General features: G+C 50.5%; 1 protein-coding gene and 1 pseudogene across 4 annotated transcripts in view; both read left to right on the top strand.

The window, feature by feature from the left end:
• Positions 1-14,543, top strand: part of ATOH8 (atonal bHLH transcription factor 8) — a 35,276-nt gene that overhangs the window by 13,160 nt on the left and 7,573 nt on the right. The gene's annotated exons all lie outside the window — the stretch shown is intronic.
• On the top strand, positions 7-12,621 carry LOC111745479 (annotated as a pseudogene).

Here is a 14,543-nt window from a genome sequence, read left to right as displayed (position 1 = left end):
AGGTGCTAGTGTTATCCCACTGCACAAATAATGAAGGTAAGGCGGAGGGCCTGAGGAACTGCCGAGGGTTACCCATCCAGTAAGAGGTGTGGTGGGGCTTCTGCCACTTCCTGTCCTGCCCCCCCCCCCGCCCCCAACCTCCATGGAAGTGCGCTGGGTGAGAGGAGGTTCTGCTTCAAAATCCTCTGGCCAAGTTATTGAGTTAAATACCATTTGCTTTCAAAGCCCACAGAGTCCATCTATGCTGGGAAAAAAGGGAGGTGGGTGGGAAACCACCATCAAATTTCCTTCTAGTCATAAAAATGGATGCAATTTATTTTTTCTGGCATTCCAATTACATAGACGTTTGTCGCCAGCTGTTTGTTCTAACATGGAGTGCTCTCTCAGCTGCCGTTTCTCCTCTCACATTTGACACCAATAGTCCATAAGTCTGGCAGGGCCTGGGCTGGAGGGATCATTGGCTGGGGAGCCTCACAGGTGAGCTCAGAGCCACACCCCCTCCCTCAGCTGAACGCGGCCCACTGATGTTTCCCAGGTGGTCCTGAGGCGGGGTACAGGCTGGGGGTGCTGCTTTCCTTTCTCTCATTCTTTTCACCCCACCTCCTCCTCTCTCCTTTTTCAAATTGCTCCCCTCCTGACATGCACTCACATTTCACTCTTCTCCCCAACATACTGTGTATGAATGAAAACTTGGGGTCCTGGGCATAGCGAACAAGTATAACCAACCACTCATGCTCAGAAAGTCATGAAGACTTGGGAGGCCCCCTAATGCTCTAAGAGTTAACCCTTGGGAATGCAGAGACTTCAGAAACACCCCCCTTGGAGCCAAGATGTCCCCCTGGAAACCCCTGCAGAGGCTCTGTGGCCCTTGGTCCTGGCCCCTGGAGAAAGAATGTCTATGTAGGTGGGGGTTAAGTTGAGAGAACACTACAGTTCTTTTCAGTTCCCTGTGGTGCTGTCATTTAACTTTAAGGTACCTAAAAATGCAATAAGGAGACTCTTGGCAGGACCACGAAGTAGGTGAAATATAGAGCATTGTGGCTGGAGCCCTGCATTTGAATCCTGGAATGGGCACTTCCTACCTATGTGACCTTGGGTGTGTTACCTAACTTCTCTGATCCCCAGTTCACTCATCCCTAAAGTGAGAGCCTACATACCGTCCTTGCCACCTTGCTGGAAGGATTAATCAAGGTCTCCTATGAGAAAGGACTGGCATTTTCTCAGTGAGTACCAGAAGGGAAATCTCATGAATTTACAGCTGCAGAGTAACAACTTCATATGGAACATCAGGAAGGAACATCTCAGAAAAGAGCAGTCTCGCCAGGAGGGGGGTGGCGAGTGGGGGTGGAGGAGGGCTGAATGGCTGACCAGCCAAAATGCAGGGTAGGGCAAATAGTTCTGAGTGGGAGACTCTTCCCTCTCCAGCACTCAGGGCAAACCCCTACTCCTGCACCCTTAATAGGACCGAGCATGCAGCCAACCCAGAAATCCCTGGGCCTCTAAAGTTCATGGACTGATACCAACAAACATATATAGCATTGATTGTACACAGTAATATGTTAATAAACAGATTACCACCAGCAATCTCACTGACCACGTGGTGAGTGCCCATTGTTGCAAGGCACCTTACATACATTACACTAACCCCTTCCCGCATAGCACAGAGAGGAAACTGAGGCCAGGAGAGGCACTTGCTCAAAGCCACAGGATAGAAGTGGTGGAGCTGTTTCAAGCCTATGTCTCTTTGGTTTCAAACTCCTAGCTCTTCAACTTCTGAAGCCTGCCAGGCCCTGAAGCTCACACGCTGCCCACCCAGCAGGGTGGCCTGTGCCTAGAGGCCTCCAGCAAAAGCTAGGTGCGGGGCCTTGCCCAGAGCAACCGCTCTTATGTAAGCAGCCAGGCTGCCGCACGCACGTGGAGGTTTCATTAAACCGCGGGAAGCCAATAGCCTGCTGGTGGTGGCGCTGGGGGTGGTTTGGGGTGGGGTGGGCTAGGGGGTGTCATCAGCCCTGAGCACCCCCAGCAATGTGCCGCCAGCGAGGCCTGACACCGGGTTAAGTCGCCTGGCGGCCTCTGGCTGCAGCTGGGAGTGCGCCTGGTTCCCATTCGGACACTGTGGTTTTGATTAGCTGTTCTCCGAGGCGGGCCTGGTGGTGAGTCCCTGGGAGCTCCGCTGGAACAGAGGGTCCCCCGCCCGCCGCCGCTGTGGCCCCCCCCTCCTGGCAGCCCCAGACTCCAGATGTTCCGAGCTCTCGCTGGGAAGGCCTGCTGGCGCCACGGAGGGCAGAGGGCAGGGAAAGCACGCGAGCTGGAAGCCCAAGCACTCAGTCACCGCAGGCCTTGGCAGCCCGCCCAGCCCTCTGCTGGCACATTCCCCAGCTCTCCCCTGGCCATCTGTTCCCAAAAAACCCTTTCAGAGCCTCATCATCACTCAGGATACAACAGCGCGAGCAGCTGGTTTGGAGGCAGCAGGGAAAACCGTGCAAAAGGTCCTTTGTGAGAGAGGAAATTCGCTTATGAATAACAGGGCTGGACGCCGTAAAAGTTGGCGGCTGGAATTCTTGTTTCTCAGGCGCCGCTGTTTTCTCTTGACTTTTTATCTCTGGTTTTTATTTTGTTCCCCCTTGTTTTCTTTTAATGTTGTTTCTTCCTCTTCTTAACACCAGTTGTGACTTTTCTTCCTCCTCTAAGGTGCCCAAAGGCTACCTAATTAGTTCCTCTGGGTGCTGCTGAACTTTTTCTTCTCAAAGCTGTTAAAACTGGGGACAATTGGAAGCAACTGTTTTCATAAAACCTTGGATGGAGGGGACAGGCGAGAAAGAGGTGCCTGAGAGGGCATGGGGTGGGCAGGGCCCAGGCCCAGCAGTGTGTTCAGCAGAAAGCCGTAAACCGAGCATAACTGTATGAACAATGTCCATGCAGAGGGAGGGTGTAGGCCGGAGGTGGCATGGTGACCCCCATCAGCTCATCAGAGAGCAACGCAGGACACTTTCGGAGAAGAGCGGCATTAATACACACCCCAGGGACTGGGCCCCCCAGCTGATTACAGCATGACATGAAGCCTTTTTAAAGAACTAGCCACCGCTACCACCAGAAACTTATGGGAGATGTCTGCCTGGAATCTGGGCACCTCCTGGGAGTGGTCACTGGGTGGCCTGTTGGAGGCCCATGGGGTGCTGAGGCAGGGCTGGCAGCTGGGAGGCCAGCACTGGAGAGGAAAGGAGAGGGCAAGTTCTTCACAACCCCCTGGACCCCCGAGTAGGAGCTGGGAGTCAGGCCTGTGGCGGGAGAGATGCCTTCCAAGTGTCAGATGGTGGTGATGTGATGTGGGGGGAGGCACAGGTCACGGATAGGAGACTGGGGTTTTCCCCTTTACTTTCTTCGTTCCCTGTACGCCTTTTCTACCGCCTGCCTTCCTCTCCCCCGCCACTGCCCTCAGCAGCCCCTTACCCCAGCAGTGGAAAAAGCCTGTCATCCACGCTGCTGTGGGTGGCCAGCTCTTCACGAGTGAGGATTCTTGGTTTTACAGGGTATTTGTGCATTTCATCTGCACCCCACTTAGGCCTCCATACTTCATCCCTCTTGCCGTCCTCTCCCCTCTCCTCCCAGTTTCAGTTGGAGAGACGGCAACTCCGGCAGGACCAAATACTCATGTTTATCACAGTTTCAGGGCCATTAATCTCACCATCTGAAGGGCTTAACATGGGCTGACGAAATCCACCCTCCCCACTGTGGCCTCGCTGGGTGGATGTCTGGGTCTAGACGCTGAGGCTCAGCTCTGTGTGACTGGGTGGCCCTGTTCAAGCGTATTATCTGGGAGATGCCCTGTCTGCCTCCCAGATCTATTCAGGGGTCCGTGGCAAAAAAAGGATGTGAAATTGTTTTGCAAACTCCATCTTTCCTCCCACGTCTCCTGTCTGAGAAGTTGGTCTTCATGGGGCTGAAGGTAAGGAAGATCTGGGGAAGGAGGAGTGGCCACCAGCCCAGGGCCCTGGTGATGATGTGGAGTTTGCCCAGTGACCAGAAATTGCTTCCAGAGGAAAAGCGGGGAGGCAGGAAGATAGAGGTGACGAGGTCTGCCCACCGGCCAGCCTTAATCCCCTGCCCCCAGCGCAGTGGGAGGCCTGGAACAGAGGGGCACCAGCAAGCCCTGGTTCCCCACTGTCCTTGAGCAGGTCGTCCCTTTCTACCTGCCCTAGCAGACCAGAAAGCTGGCTCTAGGGGAAATACAAATCCTTGCCTTGCCTGAGCTCCTAGTACAAATATTTCTAGAAGGCAAAGTAGGAACCATTCCCTTCTTAAAGTTTCTGCACTCTGGCCTGGCCCAGTGTCCAGCTGCTCCCCTGCTCTGTCTGTCCCCACCTGAGCTCCTCCCAGCAGCTCTGCTAAGAGCCAGCTCTGACCACCTCAATTCTCTGCTCAGGACCCACAGGGTCTCCCCACAGGCCAAGGGTAGAGGCCAGACTTTCTTAAAAAACACCTGACCCTCCCCCTCAAGTGACCTAGCTCCTGCCGGTCACTCCCTGTGTCCCAATTTATACTCCAGCAACACGGAACTCCTCGCCCAAACGGGCTATTTATGGCCTCTGTGCTCATGCTGCCCCTTCTGCCTGGCGTGCCCTTCTCCCCTTCTGTCTGGCTAACTCCTGCTCATTCTGGAAGGCTCAGCTTCTCCTGGAAGCACTCCCTGACCCCTACTCCAGCCTCCTCTCAGGGCCCCCTGGCATGGCCACTTCACTGCCCTCACCACAGGGGTGTGTGTAGTCTGAGTCAGGAGCGCATAATATACTATGAAGTAATGATATAAGATGTTCTATTATGCGATACTCTATTATATGCTATATTAGAGTTCATTTTATGTCATTACGTTATATTTATAGGTGATATGTTACATGATATATTATGCAATAGACCCAATACACTAGTTAGTTACACAATGTTTATTTGGTGCCTGCCTCTCGAGCTAGATTGTGAGGTTTTTCATCTTTGTGTCCCAGCTCCTGTCACACAGTAGGCCCCCAAATAATTACACGCAGTTCTTTCAAGTAAAATCCACAATGTGGGGCTGAATATGTCTGTGCTGAAGGCAAAGACTCTAGGGAAGAATGGACTAGGGGCTTCGGGACACACCAGAGAAAGGCCTGGGCTCCCCACAGGCCCCTGTTTGGGGGAGTTTGTACTCTCGTTCCCTCGAGTCAGTGAGGAAAGCTTTGCATTTTAGATTACAGAAAACCCTCAAGCAGCAGTTTAAACTAACAGAGGCCCCTGTTTCTCATAGTTCAGAAGGTTGAAGCGGAGCAGGAGCTTCCTGGTCTCCAAGGCTCCAGTGATGTTGAGGCTCCAGGCTTCTTTTGGTCCTCATCTCATGGCTGCACAGTGGCTGCCATAGCACTGAGCACTCCATCCTCACACTGCATCCAATGGCAGGGCCGGGGCCTTACCTCCAAGAACATTTCTCTTCACCAGTTCAGTCAGTCCTGCCCAGACATCCCCTACCTTCCCTGAAAGAAGGGGTGCTTCTCTCCTGAAACTGAGAAAGACATGAAGTTCTCTCAGTGGGGAGGGCAGCAGGGTGAACGGTCACATGGCTCGTGCTTGGATGATTTGTGACAAGGTGGTTTTCTTCCCAGGAGGGCTAACTGGTATCATAACCTTAACCACATGGCAGAACCCCATTTCCACGAGTTTGCCCACTTCTCACCGCAGCCCTGCAGAGTGAGTGCCAATAGCCCCATTAGCCCTATTTTCAGTTGATGGAAGTTCAGAGAACCTAGGTGACCAGGTTAGGCCACTGGTGACCTGATACTCCTGCAAAGCCCTCTCATGCTTGTTATTCTTTTGACTCCTGCAGCAGCCTCTGGAGGGCCACATTACTAGCCACGGGGCCTAGATGAGGAGGTTGGGACCCGGAGAGTAAACTCACCCAGGATCATACAGCTGGTGCAGCCAGGCGGGACCAAGGCACGCTCTTCCAGCCCTATGGAATAAGTGCTTCCGAACCCAGACCATCACAGTCCTCTGCTCCCCCCGAGAGGAGAAGGTGTGAGCCGTGGGTGTGTCTGGCAGTATAGAGCCTGGGGCTGGCAGACAATGGTCTGAGTCCCAGCCCAGCCACTCATGAGTTTTGTAACCTCAGGCATTTGACTTCTTCCAAGCTCCACTTTCCTCATAAAACATGGATAGAAATTTCTGTGGGTGAGGAGAGTTCAAGGAAACAGTGGCCATGAAAAGGCTTGTCAGCAGAAAGTGCTGACAGTCAGAGGGGTACTGGAAGACACTGCTAGCCCATCAGGAAGGTGGGCAGAGGGACCCACGCGTCCCCTCTCCACCTAGTTACTTAGAGAGTGGATACCAGACTGGGCTGCCCACTGAGGACTTGATTCCATTGCCAGGCAGAGGACACCAGGTCTGTCCCTCCGCTATCTGCTCTGTGTGTGTGTGTGTGTGTGTGTGTGCGCGCGCGTGCACGTGTACACACCTGCACAAGTGTGCGGGCGTAAGCACCATCTGTCAGGATCAGATGGAGGGCCTCCCATGTGGTGGGCCGAGTTCCTGTCCGGGTGGGAATGGGGCAAACACTGGGAGACAACTGAAGGTCTCCAAGGATTTCACAACTGGCTCTTCTCCCCCAGGGGCCAGGAGCCCTCAGAGATGATCCCTTGGTTACAGGCATGGCAGAGCCAGACAGCTGGGCCCGCAGGACAGCCCCATGAGTCCACCCAGAACCTGTAGAACAGCTACACGGCATTGCCGAGAATCACCCCACTCCCTCCGTAGCAATGGTGCGCACCTGCCACCCTGTCCCCACCACCACGCAGGATGTAGGTGGGCAGCCTGCATTTGCAAACAACCCCTCCACACATACACACAGTGATTCTTCACTTGTTCATTCTCTTTAGTTACATGAGCAGAAAAAGATGAAGAAAGCATGATGGCCCTGCACATTTATTTAAGAATAAATAGTTTTGAGTGTTTACCATGTGTCAGGCATTGTTCTAGGTGTGGGGCCCTTCAGAGAACAAAACAGACAAAGGTCCCACCCTTTGGAACAAGAGCTAAGTGACAGAGGCCATGCATGAAAGCTCATATGAGAGCCAGGTCCAGATCTTTGGAGCCCACTACTCGCAGTCTGTGCACAGTTCTTACAAGCTTGACCCCCCTGGTGTCTCAGGTCAGAGCAGCTGAACAGAAACCACCTATTGAAGCAGGAGGCCAGCTCCTGGAGCAGGTGCAGTGACAGCACCCAGAATCACAGCCAGTGCCTAATCATGTGGGAAGAAACAACAAAGGGAACAACGCCAGAGGCTGAGAAGAGCCAAGAGGCTTGGGGCCATTGAGTGTTGGGGCAAGAGGCCCCAGAAGCCTCCAGGACCTGGGGAGTCTTATGTACACTAACGTTTCTGGGCTTGACCTTGAGTGGTCAAGAGGAAGCTAAAGTACATCCAGTAACGTCTGGCTGAGAATGCAGGGAAGTGCATCAGTTATTGGGAAGGGACCTGCCCAAGCTTTTTGGCACAGAAAGCAAGAGGCTTCCTTTCTCTAGGGAATGCTGCTGCTGCACAGGGGCTGCTCCTCCTAGGATGTCAGTCAGGGCAGGGCTCCTCCTCTGTTTTGCTCACTACAGGATCCCCAGTGCTTCAAGTGGAGCCTGGCTTGGTCTAAACACTCAGAAAATATTTGCCGAATGACTGGAAGAATGGAGGCACAGGAAGGAAGGGATCTTTAGTTGCCTTCCATGATAGCTAGTGGGCAGCTCCTCTTTGCCCAGCACTGAGTGGGCCCTGGCAATCTGAAGTGGAGACACAGTTCCTGCCTCGAAAAGCTGATGGGCAGATGGGGGAAGATACACACGTGCATACACAGACATACGTGTGTGTGCTCTGACGTGGCTGCCTAATGTTGAGTGCTTGGCTTTGCAGCCATTGTGTTCTTTAATCCTGTCTACCACCTCATGCAGTAGATCACCATGATTACCATGTTCTAGGCACAAAGAGGGTAAGTAACTTGCTCAGAGTCACACTGCTGGTAGAATAGGGAAGTCAGGATTCAAACAGAGGCTGTCTGATGCCCTAGCTGGCACATTTAACCACTGTGCTGAATGGCCTGTCAGTGGGTGTGCATGTACATGTGCATGTGTGCATGGGAAGTGCATATGTGTGCACTTGAATGTGTGTGTATGCATTAGTATAGGTGAAAGAGATTTTTCCCTTCCCAGTCTTGGCGTCTCCCCTGTGCAGCTGGAGGTGTCACTAATGGCCAGGTGGTAATGGGTAAAGAGCCCTGATCAGAGATGTCCCACCCCTGCCTGAATTCCCGGGTGGCTCCAGAATCTAGCTATGAAGGGCTTAGGGATGATGGGAAGGGCTCGGGGAGGTGTTTTTCTCATCTTAAAACTGTGTTTTCACTCTGTTTTGGCAGAAATCATTTGATCATTTGGTCTGCCCAGGGGCCTTACGGCCTCTCCCAGCTATCCCATTGTTACCCAGGCTGTTCCTGCAATGTCCAGGGCTAGACTCCTTCCTGGGGGTCCCCTGGAGACATACTGTGGTCTGTACAAAGGCTGGCCGGCCAGCACTTTGGCTTGGATTGGCTTGTCTGGAAGGTACCCCATCACTCCTGCTGCCACTTTGTGGTACGGATTGGGGAGGGGAGGACTACTGAAAGATGCAGAAGAGTGATGGCGAGCGGTTCCCAGCCCTGAGGAGGCAGGCCTAGTGGGGATCCCTCGACACCATGTGTGTAGTATGGGAGGGTCGTGAGTCGGAGACTTCTGAGAAGCTGTGAAGGAGATGGCCTTCTTCACCTGGCGGGGCCCCCTATCTGCCCAGCTGTCTGCTCTCCTTCAGCCTGGGTGCCTCTTCTGGCTATGGGGCAAGGTCATGGGCTCCTTGAGCTTCTGGGTCTGGACAAGCAGCATGTGGTCAAGTGGAATTGGCTGGGCAACATCACAGGATGGGAAACAGATGGGAAGCTGCAGCAGCTGGGCCTCAGGCCTCACCCAGGCCAGCTAGACCCTCACAGTGCCCTGTACTGTGAATGGAGTGGGGGCCAAGAAAGACAGATAAGCTGATGGACGTGGAGAGATAAACACAGGAGAGGCCAAGAGAGAGTTGGCACAGAGACATACAGGCAGAGCATGGAGAAACAGAGAAATTGGCAGCCAGAGAGAGTGGCCTGAAGCCCAAGAAGGCGTCAGCACAGCGGTGGCCTTAAGTCTCCCTGGCCATCCCTTATAGGCCTAGTGGGCTCCTTACGAGCTCTGGCCCTGGCTCTGGAGGTGCCAGGACTCCCCCATGGCCAGTCACCTTGCCTTAGGCTCCAAGGGATGAAGGCCGAGGTTTTCTTAGAGCCAAGGGAGGTGGCAGCTGGGTGGATGGTTTGGAGATTCGCCAGTCCTTTTACCAGTGAAGAAGCTGAACTCTAGGGATTAGGGGGTCTGCCTCGCTCTGCTTTGTCCTAGCAGTGCGACTTAGGGAAGGTGAGGAACTGCTCAGCCCCCCATTTCCCCATCTGCAAAATGGAAGCAGCAACTGCCCCGCCCCCCTGCCCTCCCCAACCTGTGAGACAACAGACGCAAAGGAGTACAGCATGGTGTCTGGCCCGAGGCTGCCCCAGTAGTGGTAGCTCTGAGCACTGAGTCACTTGCTACTATTCCCAGGCCTGGGAAGACAGGGGTGCAGAGGATGACATGCTCCTTTCCTCAGGAGCTCTGGTGGAGACGTGGGGTGAGCAGGGGATGATGGCGATCGCGCCAACAATAATTCATGGCACAGAGAGATGGAGAAGGAGTGGGTGTGGAGTGCTCCGGGGGTTCAGAGCAGAAACACGCTTCCCCAGCCTGCAGTGGAGGTGGCAGCCGGGAAGTGGGGAGGGGTGGTGGGGATAAGAGTCTGGACTGGAGCTGGCCCTCATTGTCCTGGACAGAGGAGACAGTAGGGACACAGCCAGCAAAACCACACCCCTCTGGAGCTTACGTTCCAGTGGGTGGGAGTAGCTCCAAGTACGGCTCTAGCACAGTGTGGGCTGTGGACGCGTGGGACAGGGTACCTGAGACCCAGCTCCGCCCTAGCATCTTGTTACATGAGAGGTCTGCAGGGCTACCTGCTCTCATCCCGACGCTGTCTGATGGGGTGGTTGTTTCTCACTGGCGGGAGAATTCTGTATGTTGTTGACTGACTCTGAGGTTCGAACATACCCACTGACCTCAGTAAATGAGGGGTTTGGCCTGCTGGACCCACCCAGGCCCCAACTTGGGTTGCTGGGGCCTGTGGGACAGGGCGGCCTCTGACAGCATAGGCAGCTGTCTGCACACCACAGCCGGGACCCTCGGCCAGCTCAATCAGTCTGCTGGTCAGCAGCCTGAGGAGAAGAACAGCATGGGCGGGACCAACAGCATTTACCAGCAGCAGTGGTTTTCAGCTTTGCCCTGGGGTCAGACCGTAAGTGGCCCTAGGACAGGGACTGTAACCCCAGGACTTGTCGCTGAACTGGCACCCAGTAGGAACTCAATAAATCTTCCGTTGAGTAAATGAATTTTTCTCCTGATTCATGGTCCCCAGGCGGATTCTCCTGGCTCACAAGGGGCTCTGGCTGTAACTTTGCAACTCTCAGATGCCGGGGCCCTCTGAGGGCCCTCCCAGCCCAGACACAGTGTGGTCCCTGATTCACGCCATGTTCCTGCCCTCAGCAAATAGCAGCCAACTCCAGCTGCTCATAAATTTCCTGCCTGTCACCCGTGGCGCCCAGGCCAGGCGGGGTGGGAGGCACTGGGGGTGGGTTGGTCATACCTGCTTCCAGTTCCCTGGGAAGTTAGGAGGCTGGAAGCCCAAGCCCGTGCTTGTGCCCAGAATAACCTCAGCAAAGCCTGGCCCTGGGAGAAGATGTTAAAGCAGATCTGTCAAGTACAAAGATGTATGGGCTGAAACGTTAGAGAAAACACAAATGCCAGCTTCGGTGCAATTTGTACAGCATAATTAATTCCACTTTCGTAAAATACTATATAGGTGTGTCTAAGCATAGGGAAATGGTCGCCCAATGTTGTCAGTGGTTTTCTCTTGGTGGGGAGATTGAAGTGATTTAAAATTTTTTTTCTGTTCACTCTTCTGTATTTTCTAGTTTTTCCATAATTGACCTACGCAAATTTAAAAAATTTTAGGAGAGGTCACAAATCACGTGATGGTGGCTTTCGAAGGAACCTGCCTTTGAAGCTGTCTCTGAAGTGATAGCAGGCAGCCCAGAATCCTGCTGACTAGAGAACCAGGCAGCCCAGAAAACCAGATAACTGGTGCCACTTTGCCCGGTGTTCAGGCCTCGGCCCATGGGTGGTGCAGGTGGTGAGCTGGAAGAGGAGAGGACACCCCTTCTCCTTTACTTCTGCCTTAGATCTTGGGGGCTGGAGAGGTGGAGTGGGCTGAGGCGTGGATATTGAACTTGAGAGAGAAAGGGTTCATCATGGCAGATGACGTAAATCGATGCCTGTAGAAAAAATTTCCAGGTGTGGCAGGGCTCCATGCTAGTGTTGTGTCAGAGTAGAGTGCCTGTTATTAAAGTGGCCGATGATAATGCTCCAGAACATACTTCGAGACCTGGTTTCTTATATACTTTTCCCTGTGCAATAGATCAAGGGAGCAAACCTAGACTTTCAAAAAATAATAGTATCATCTGTTACTATAATATCTACGAGGTGGTTCGATTCAATCTTTTACCTTTGGTGGTGAGTTTTAGAGCCAGGAGCAAATGCCAATACAGGACTAATTGTCAACCTAGAAAAGGAACTTGCTCCATTATTTGAAGAATCGAGTCAAGTTGTGGAAGTTTCTTAATCTGACAGGGGTTTTGATGTCTACCTTATCTTCGTTATAATGGACACAATAGCAATCCAGTAATCTTTAGACCATAGCAATACTTGTATCCATGTGTTCATGGATACAAGAAAGGGCCCCTTTTTCTACCTTACACTAAAGAAAGAGCCTATAGATATAATTTATGAGGAGGTTGATTGTTACCTTTTTTCATATAGGGTCTTGTCTTATTTACTGAGATCCGGGAATACCACAGAAATGGTTCAGTCTATCAAAGCTCCCGTGGAGTTAGTCTAGTCACCAAAACTGCATGAGGTTCTGTTCGGAGGGTCCGAATCAAAATGGTACTTTGATCTGCTTGAGCCATGCAGTGTTCCTTATAGTACAATATACCCAGACCTGCAGCATGAAGCGGATTCTTAATTGTGAACAATATTGAACATGTCTTTTTCATATTGTTTTATTTCTTTGCAGTAAGTATGAGGAAGATAAAATGGCTTAGTAAAAGTAATAAAATCAGTACAATCCCTAACTTTCCTATGTATATATTATTTTGCAGTATAGATGAATATTACTGATTGATTCGATTCTTCTCGGAGGGTGCTGCTCTTTAATGAAAATGAAAATGATAGTTAATTGTTTTCCCACCTACTCTGCTTTATATAACCAGTGTTTTAATGTTTGCATGTCCTTTGTAAAATGTAGATGTGATTCATTATCGAACTCTGTTTCCAATATTGGTAATGTATGTAAACATGATAGTACGACCATATTTTTCGTACATGAGTATAAATAAAGTAGTATTTTTAAAAGTAAAAAACATTAAAAAGTTTAACATCTTTATTGAGATTATAGTTCACCGATTTAAAGTGTACAATTCAGTGGTTTTTAGTATTTTCACAGCTATGCACAACCATCACCACGGTCAATTTTAGAACATATTCATCAGCCTAAAAAGAAACCCTGTATGCTTTAGCTATCACTTCCTATTCCTCTGTCCCTGCTCCCCACCAGCCCTGGGCAACCACCAATCTATAGGTTTCCCTGTTCTGGACATTTCATGTGAATGGAGTCATACAATATGTGGTCTCTTGCATCTGGCTCCTTTCATTTAGCATACTGTTTTCAAGGTTCACGTTCTATCATGTATGTTGGTACTTCATTCCTTCTTATGGCTAAATAATATTCTATTGTATGGCTATACCACACTTTGGTTGTCCATTCATCAGATGATGGACATGACTTATGTAATTTAAAAAATTGTGTTTATTCCATGTTTTCAAACACCAGTTAGTCAAACTAAGGATCTAGCTCTTTGAGGGAGTGTGAGCCAGCGTGCTCCAGTGCTCTCACGGTGGGCCAGACCCTGAAAGTGGCCTGGTCCTGGCTGCATTGTCTCATTGATTCTTTGTAACTGATCTAGAAGGAGGGTAACTATTACTGAGCTCATTTTAAAGATGAGGAATCTGAGGATTGGAGAGATTAAACAGCCTGCCCAGGGCCCCACATCCTGCTACCTTTGGCGCCAAAATGAACTCGTGTTCAACATTCAAAATGGAACATGAAAGCTCCTTTCTAGCCCAGATACTGGTGTACTTAAAAGTGAAAGGTAAAATAATGCCTAATATGTGGGTCTTGAGGAACCCTTCTCCCATGCCCTCCCTACTTGTCTTTCATATTTTAATTTTAAAATAAAATTTGAAATCTGACTTCTCTTTTTGGGACAAACCAATTAAAAATTGTCAGGATTTCAATCCCATTGGACAACTTTTTCTGCAGGTAGAAAGCTGTATCCGAATTGCTTCAACGCAGGAAAATGTTTAAATTGAAAATAGTGAAAAATATTTAAGTAGGTAAAGTGGATATCAGAGACTGAAAATGAATTTAAAAGGTAAAATAACTTAGAAGGCAGATATAATTTTTTTAATGACCCCAATGTGGTAAAATTACCCCACATCGCACAGGAATGACCAAAAGAGGAAACCAATCCACTTAAAGCCAGAGGGAAATTTAGTAAGCAGAGGAGGTATAATTAGAAGGAAAAAACAAAACAAAACAAAACAAACAAACCGGAAGTGAACAAAAGCAAAAAAGATGCAAAATTGTTTCAAGGTTCACAACAATTACCAAAAGTTCCCCTAAAGCACAGGCACATTTACAAAAATGCTCAATGTTGTATTTGAAATGAGAAACATTCTGTGGTATGTAAAATCTACAGTAAATAAAATACCTGCAACTAGAAATATTTATTCACTAGTTCAATAAATATTTATTGAGATGCTACTGTGTGTCTGGCACTATTCTAGGCACTAGGCTACAGCAATGAGCAAAACAGACCACGTCCTTGTCCTCATGAAGCTGATGCTTGACCACAAATGAGTGAACAGATAAAAGGATGATTTCTAAATGTAATAAACTCAACCACTTTGCCACAGTGGCCAAATTACCTTGATTGGACCCAGCACGTCAGACCACCTGAAAGGGACCAGAGAGACTGAGGGGCCATCTTTTGTGGTCGTTTTCAGTTTGTGTGCTAGCAGCGAGAACCTATGTCTAACAGGCATCTTCTATGGTGAGGGGCTGTGATGCAGGGGCCTCCTGAGGACAGTGAGCCAAGAGCCTTACGCTGCTGTACCCAGAGTCTTGGCCGATAGCAGAAACGGCACCCACAAAAGGCCAGAGCCAGAAGGATGCAAGAGGCCCTCTCAAGCTGTGCTTCTCACATAGTGTGATATTGCCACA

Source organism: Pteropus vampyrus, unplaced genomic scaffold, assembly GCF_000151845.1.
Source record: "Pteropus vampyrus isolate Shadow unplaced genomic scaffold, Pvam_2.0 Scaffold156, whole genome shotgun sequence".
Lineage (NCBI taxonomy): Eukaryota > Metazoa > Chordata > Mammalia > Chiroptera > Pteropodidae > Pteropus > Pteropus vampyrus.
Note: the sequence above shows the minus strand (reverse complement) of the source record. Positions and strands in the feature narration are given on the sequence as shown.